We start from the raw sequence: 7,500 nt of genomic DNA, 5'->3' as shown, positions 1-7,500 counted from the left end.
CGAAACAACACTCGCTTCAAGCGCCTGCCCACACCCAGCAATCCCGTAAGAGGGAACTGTTCAGACTCCTCTTTAATAAGTCACCGAAGAATTTAAAACGGCTTTTCTCTTCACCTCTGTAGCAGGTATGGTTTGTCTTTCAGCGCTTAGATAGACAGACAGGTAGGTAGGCATATAGGTAGACAGGTAGACAGGCAGGCTTACAGGCAGGCAAGGCAGGCAGACAGGCATATAGGTAGGCAAGCAGGCAGGCATATAGGTATACAGGCAGGCAGGTATGTAGGCATATTGGTAGACAGGTAGGGAGGCATATTGGTAGACAGGCAGGCAGGCAGGTTGGCATTTTGGTAGACAGGTAGGAAGGCAGGTAGGCATATAGATAGATAGGCAGGCAGGCAGGCAGGCAGATAGGCACATAGGTAGACAGGCAGGCAGGCAGGTAGGAAGGCAGGTAAGTAGACATATAGGTGGACAAGTGGGTAGCCAGAAAGGCGTATAATTAGACAGGTAGGCAGGCAGGTAGGAAGATAGGTAGACAGGAAGGTAGGCAAGTAAACAGATGGAGCACATATGTGCACGGGTACAAGTTAGCTTCATCAGTCACTGGCTGTTCAGTCTTCTTGCATACACGAAAGGCTCGACATGCCAGTCAGAGTCCGTGAAATGATGGTAGTTGTAGACACGGGCAGGGCAGTGCAGGGCAGGCTTTACTACAGAGTCATGGCACTGCATCATCCACTTTCTGACTGACACCAGAGCAGCATCACCCCCACCCCCTCCCGCCACACGTCCGCTTGATGATGTACAGGATGGTAAATGGGAGGCAACTCTCTCGACAAGTTCTTGCCCACCAAGTGATGATGGCATTCTCGGCAGACGTACCTGTCTCACTGATACCTGGGTGCTGACTGTCAGGTTGTATTGATCCAGTGGCGCGGTAGTGATGAGGCAGACAAGGGAGCGAGTGTGCACGGGTTCGAATCCCACAATATAGGGACTGGGTTTGTTTGGTTGTTTTTTTTACTCCCCTTACACTGCCCAACACTCAGCTTACATCACAGATTGATAGAAGCTTACAGTTGGGCCAATAGCAGAGTGAGAGCTTTATGATCGATGGTTTCTCCATTGCAATGGGAATCCATTTACAGCTCAGTCTTTTGTGAAGGACTATGGGCCAACAGCAAAGTGAGAGCTCTATGATCGATATTTTCTCCATTGCAATGGGAATCCATTCACAGCTTAGTCTTTTGTGAAGGACTATGACTCTCAGACTAGAAGGCGAGATTGCCATAGCTCTTAGTGATGCAGCCTTGGAGGGCTAGTTGGCCTTTGGGAACCATCCCGACGCCGACTGTCCTTAAAAAAACACCACCACCACCAAGAACAACAAAACTACTGGCGGAGAGTGGGGATATAACTTAGGCAAGACACTCTCCACTGTAATCAAATCCTGGCCCAGATAGTCAGGACAGTAGTTGTCTCCTCTGCTGTTCTGGTGGCCCTAGTCGGATAGACTGACCATCATGCACTGCATCTTGGGTAGTGGTGTGGGTGGCAACCATTCGGATGAGACGATTATACCGTGCTCCCGTGTGCAGGCAGCACTACACTTAAGCGGATGTAAAAAAAAAACAACAACAAACAACAACAACAACAACAACAAAACCACGGCAACAAAAGGGTTGTCCCTGGCAAAATTGTGTAGGAAAATCCACTTCGACAGTAAAATAAATACACTTGCACAGATTTGAAAAACAACAACAACAAGAACAACAACAGGAACAACAACAACAACAACAAAACAAAACAACAAAAAAACACACAAAAAAAGTGTGGAGCTGCACTGTACCGACGCCCTCTCCCCGGGGAGAGCAGTTCATGTGATGGTACTGTTCTCGAAGACGTTTCTCTCCCTTCCCTCCCTTTGTGGCTCTGTCTGTCTGTTTGTCTGTCTGTCTGTCTGTCTGTCTTTTCGCTGCCTTTTCTCCACGTGTATAAGTTATTGTAAACAGTGTCTTTGCGTTTGTGTGTACAGTTTTCATGACGTCCTTTCCGTGGCTTGTAATGAATACGATGCTTTGTTGTTTTTTTCTTTCTCGTTTGATTTTTTGTGATGTTATTTGCATTATTTATTTATTTATTTTATTTTATTTTATTTATTTATTTTTTTTTACATTTTTTCTTTGTTTTCCCAATTTTCTCCATTTGAGGACTGGATGAACAAAAGCATTGTTGCTTATCCTATTACCCTCTGAAATAAAATCAATCAATTAATTAATCAATTAATTCATTCATTCATTCACTCTCTCTCTCTCTTAAAGCTTTATCATTTTTAGCCTTGAATCTTAAATCTCTCTTCCTCCCATACACACACTCTCCCGGTTTCCTTTCTTCTCTCTCTGTTTTTATTTTATTTTATTTTTAATTTTTTTTTTAATGGTATACGATATGTGCATGTGCAGCAGTCGAACTATAAAGACGACAGGTGGTGTGGGGGTTGGGGTGCGGGGGCCAGGCGATCTCGTGTTGGCCCACTCTCTGCTGGATGATGATGAAGGAGCAAGATCCTTGATTCCTAATAAATGTAATGATGATAATGAATAACAGGGACCAGGGGTCCTTAACCGCTGAACTCCGTGCCCCCCCACCCTCTCCGCCCCCGCCCCCAACTCTCCTCTCTCACGCACTAGTCTTTCCGCTTCTCCTCCCCCCCCCCAACCCCCCTCCCCCCCGTCTCTCTCTTCTGTCTCCCTCTTTCTTTCTATCTGTCTCATGTTTCGCTGTCTCTGTCTCTCTCACATTCTCTCTTTATCTCTCTCTCTCTGTCTCTCTCTTTCTCTCTCGTTAGAGAGAGAGGAACACATCCTTTGAAGTTGATAATTGTCGTCTCTTTTCAGAATGTGAACTGCAGAAACGAGATGATTTTTTTTTTCCGGGCGAAAGTATGTTAAACATAGCCGGGACCGAGATTAAAGAAATCCGCTGATCGAGAGAAGCGAGAGAGAGTAAACAGAGAGAGAGGGGGGTGGGGGTGATGGAACAGAGAGAGAGAGAGAGGGGGGAGAGAGGGGGGTGAAGAGAGAGAGAGAGAGAGAGAGAGAGAGAGAGAGAGAGAAACAGGAGGAAAGGGAGAGAAAGGGAGAGAGAGAGGGGAAAGAGAGAAAGAGACAGAGAGAGAGAGAGAGAGATATATATATATATATATATATAAAAGAAACAGAGAGAGAGAGAGAAGGGAAACAGAGAGAGAGAGAGAGAGAGAGAGTTGAGGGGAGGGGGGTGGCATCAGCTGCGTGGGCAGAGCCAGAAAGTTGGCACCTTTGCAAGATTACCATGGTAACGCCACCTGTTAGCTGGAGGGTGGGTCGGGTTTCACGTGCAGCACCGTTTGGGGCAACCTCCTCCTCACAGTGCCCTGTGCCCTACTGTCCGGTGACGGTCCTAGTGAGAGCACCCCCACCCCCCATTCCTCCCTCCCGGGATCTTTACCTTGAGGCTTTCTTGAGGCACTGTGTGTGTGTGTGTGTGTGTGTGTGTGTGTGTGTGTGTGTGTGATTTTAGATGATGACATTGTTTCATAACGAATTTAACCTCAGGTTTATGATGAGTGCTATTGAAAATGATTACGTGTTGCGATTTTCATCATCGTTGACATTTGCGCTCCAGGAGAGAGGTTCTGTCTACTGATATATTGATACTCTTGTACCAACTTCTTTTGTTATCAACATATTTATTGCACTACCGCATATTCAGTTGACTGCTTATCCGTTTTGTCTCTCTCTCTTTGTGTGTTTGTCATTTGAACTGATGATGAGGATGATAACGTTAACGACGAAGATGATGATAGGGTTATGATGATTTGGTCATTGGAAATTCATATGTATTTGCGATTTTCATCATTGACATTGCATCTGCCACTGCATTTGCAGGGGATGGATTATATCGGTTGATATGTTGATACTCTAGTACCAACATCTGTTGTTGTTAACACACTGCACTATCCTTATCAGCCTCTGTTGCCGTCTGTATATCGGCCTGTCTGTCTGTCTGTCTCTGTCTGTCTGCCTGCCTGCCTGTCTGTCTGTCTCTACGTGTCCAAGGCTTCTTTCCTGACTGGCGGCTCAGTGTTTCAGATCGTTTGGCCTAGAGGTAACGCGTCCGCCTAGGAAGCGAGAGAATCTGAGCGCGCTGGTTCGAATCACGGCTCAGCCGCCGATATTCCCTCCCCCCCCTCCACTAGACCTTGAGTGGTGGTCTGGACGCTAGTCATTCGGATGAGACGATAAACCGAGGTCCCGTGTGCAGCATGCACTTAGCGCACGTAAAAGAATCCACGGCAACAAAAGGGTTGTTCCTGGCAAAATTCTGTAAAGAAAAAATCACTTCTCGATAGGAAAAACAAATAAAATTGCACGCAGGAAAAAATACAAAAAAACTGGGTGGCACTGTAGTGTAGCGACGCGCTGTCCCTGGGGAGAGCAGCCCGAATTTCACACAGAGAAATCTGTTGTGATAAAAAAACCCCAAAAAACAAACAAATACAATATAACCTGCCTGGTCTTCCCAGGAATAATATCAACACCTTTCTTTTTCTTCTCTACACAGCCTTCTTACTTTTACATTCTATAATTGTTTTATTCAACAGTTTACACAATTATGTTAAAAACAACAACAACAAAAAACAAAAACAAAACAACAACAACAACAAACAAACAAAAAAACAACAACAGTAACATCAAATGATCTCCATGCAAAGAAAGATACAGTCCAATGTGCGCAAACTTACTTACTTGCTTACCTAGGCCCTTCGCTCCTTGTGGAGCATAGGCCATCAACGACGGTTCTCCACCGAACTCGACTTCATTTGGGCTGTCCTTTCTGCATCCCTCCAGCTGGATCCCAGCCTAATGTACGCAAAGGGAGGTCACAAAGATATCAAGCTTCTTTCTGCTCGCTTGCTCCCCCTTTTACCCTCATTTTCCGTCTCCCATTTTGAGCAGGAACGCCACGACATGTCTCTCAGTTACTTATGCAAATACATTCTGGCGTATGCTAGAATGATTCTGAGTGTATGCGACAGTCATTACCATACAAATCCTCTGTTCACAACATTGGCTCTTTCAAGTGATTTCTTCTCTTTCTCTTAGATTAGTTTTTATGGATAAAGATTGATGACAGCAATAATTTGTGGATTAAAAAAAAAAAAAATAATGATAATAAAAAAGCCAATGGCTGGATGTTAAATTCAAGCAGTTTTGGAGTAAAGATTCGCCAGTTGACAGACCTGACATGGGAACACTTCTAGGCTGCAGCACCGGTTCTAGCCTTTATTTATTTATTATTTATTTTTTATATACTTTTCCTGTGCAGGTCTTTGCACATCCGCAACAACAACTGTACACAAACGGCAGCTGGGGGTGGGGGTTGGGAGAGAGGGAGAGGGAGGGGAAGAAGGAACCCCTCACTTTCTGTGTTTCTTCAGGTAAAAAAAAAAAAAAAAAAAAAAAAAAAAAAAAATCCGGGTGCGCAGAGAGGGTATCTTCTTATCTCAGTCAAAGCTGTTCCGCTGCCGCCCACAAATCGTACCACCACTTTCCCCCCTCCCCCCGAACCCGTCTGCCCTAGACCCTACCCTCCGCACCCCATGAAAAACAACAACAACAAAACAACCAAACAAAAACAAACAAAACAACAACAACAACAACAAAAACAACAACAAAAAACAACAACAACAAAAAACAACAACAAAAAACAACCAAACAAACAAACAAAACAACAACAACAAACAAACCCAGAAGAAAAGAAACGGGCTGTTTGATTTCCCCCCCTTTCCGTTACTTCCATTTCTCCTTTCAACCTCGGTGTCGCACGCACACACACACCCACACACACACACACACACACACACACACACACACACACACACACACACACACAGATAGTGTACACACCGTGGAGAGAGTAAATAAAAAATAAAAATTTTAAAAAGGGGGGTGGAGGTGGTGGGGATGGAGCGGGGGGCGGGGGGGAGATCAGTTCTTTATCCCGATTCGCCCATTCCCAAGTTCGCCTACTCACTGAGTTGCTCTGTGTATGTGCGTGCACGCACGTTTGTGCATAGGTTAAAACACTCACACACACACACACACACACACACACACACACACACACACACACACACACACACACACACTTTCGTCAATAGAAACGCCCATTTACCTGAAAGGATACGATATACCGAAAAGGCTACCCTGACATTCTGTCATGCATGTCTACCAATGAGATAGGCTACTAAGATTAATCTCGTTACTTTTCAGCCGCTGTGGAACATTCGTGCACCTTTCCTTGTTGATTTTGCATTGTTGAGATCATGACTGAGTCCTGTGTTGTTTTTTTGTTTTTTTTGTTTGTTAATGTGAACCATTCATTTGTTGAGTTGTTTGGTTACCGTTTCTTCTTCTTCTTCTTCTTCTTCTAGCCCGGTTTGGTCTTTGTCTCGGTAATCATGGCATATCAAACAAAGCGTTTGCGAATTCCACAAAGTCGCTTCCATGCACGCATTTAATATCTTGAAGCCATGTCTCAAGATCGGTTCACGCAAGTGTTAGTAGAAACTGATAGTGGTATCTGTGCACATAAAAAAAATGTGTGCGTGTGTGTGTGTATCAGTGCGCGAGTGCGTGCGTGCGTGTGTATGTGTGTGTGTGTGTGTGTGTGTGTGTGTGTTTGCGTAGGTGTGCGCGCGCGCGTGTGTGAATGGGAGGAGCCGCTGTGATGACTACGATAGCGGCATGTCATAAATTTTTACGCATTATTTTAGCTTGTGGTGCATGCTGTCTATGGGGGAGCACGGATGCACTTTTCGGAGAAATATATTTCACCGTTCCCCCTCTTGCCCACTCCACACACTCACACAAAGTGATAATTTATTTATAGCTGTTTCTATCTCTGCCATGTCTGACCGTAGCTACAAGGGAAGAAACGATAAGCCGATGTTTGGTTTGCATGCAGGTTTATTTTCGTGCTTGGCTTTACACTCCGTTTCCCTCTACTCCCAGAATTCTGTTCTTCCTCTGCCGTCACTTCCTGTTGATAACGGAACGATACTCTCTGACCTGGAGACAGTCCGCCGCGGTGATTCACACACACACACACTCACACACACACACACACACACGCACGCACGCACACACAGAACCCCCAACCCCGACAGACAGACACACAGACAGTCAGACAGACTCTCTCTCTCCTCTCTCTCTCCATCACCACTCCCGCCACCATCGCCCCTCCCCTCTTCACCACCCACTCACCACATACACAGAAACAACAACAACAACAACAACAGATTGTATCAGTGGAACAAATTATCGTTTTGCAGAAGAGAGAATTTGACACATTTTACTCATTCTTTTTTCTTTTTTCATGAAGACCCCGTTTGGATGTTGCAACACACAGACGATGAGAACAGCCTCAAAATAATTCAGGGTTGTGGATCAGATT

At 45.1% G+C, this 7,500-nt stretch overlaps 1 protein-coding gene across 2 annotated transcripts in view; it reads left to right on the top strand.

Annotated features, from left to right (window-relative positions):
• The window catches only part of LOC143285378 (FH1/FH2 domain-containing protein 3-like), a 203,444-nt gene that overhangs the window by 28,616 nt on the left and 167,328 nt on the right, over positions 1–7,500 (top strand). The gene's annotated exons all lie outside the window — the stretch shown is intronic.

The sequence above is a fragment of the Babylonia areolata genome, chromosome 9, assembly GCF_041734735.1.
Source record: "Babylonia areolata isolate BAREFJ2019XMU chromosome 9, ASM4173473v1, whole genome shotgun sequence".
In the NCBI taxonomy this organism is placed as follows: domain Eukaryota; kingdom Metazoa; phylum Mollusca; class Gastropoda; order Neogastropoda; family Buccinidae; genus Babylonia; species Babylonia areolata.
The sequence above is the reverse complement of the archived record's forward strand: the minus strand, read 5'-3'. Positions and strand labels throughout refer to the sequence as shown.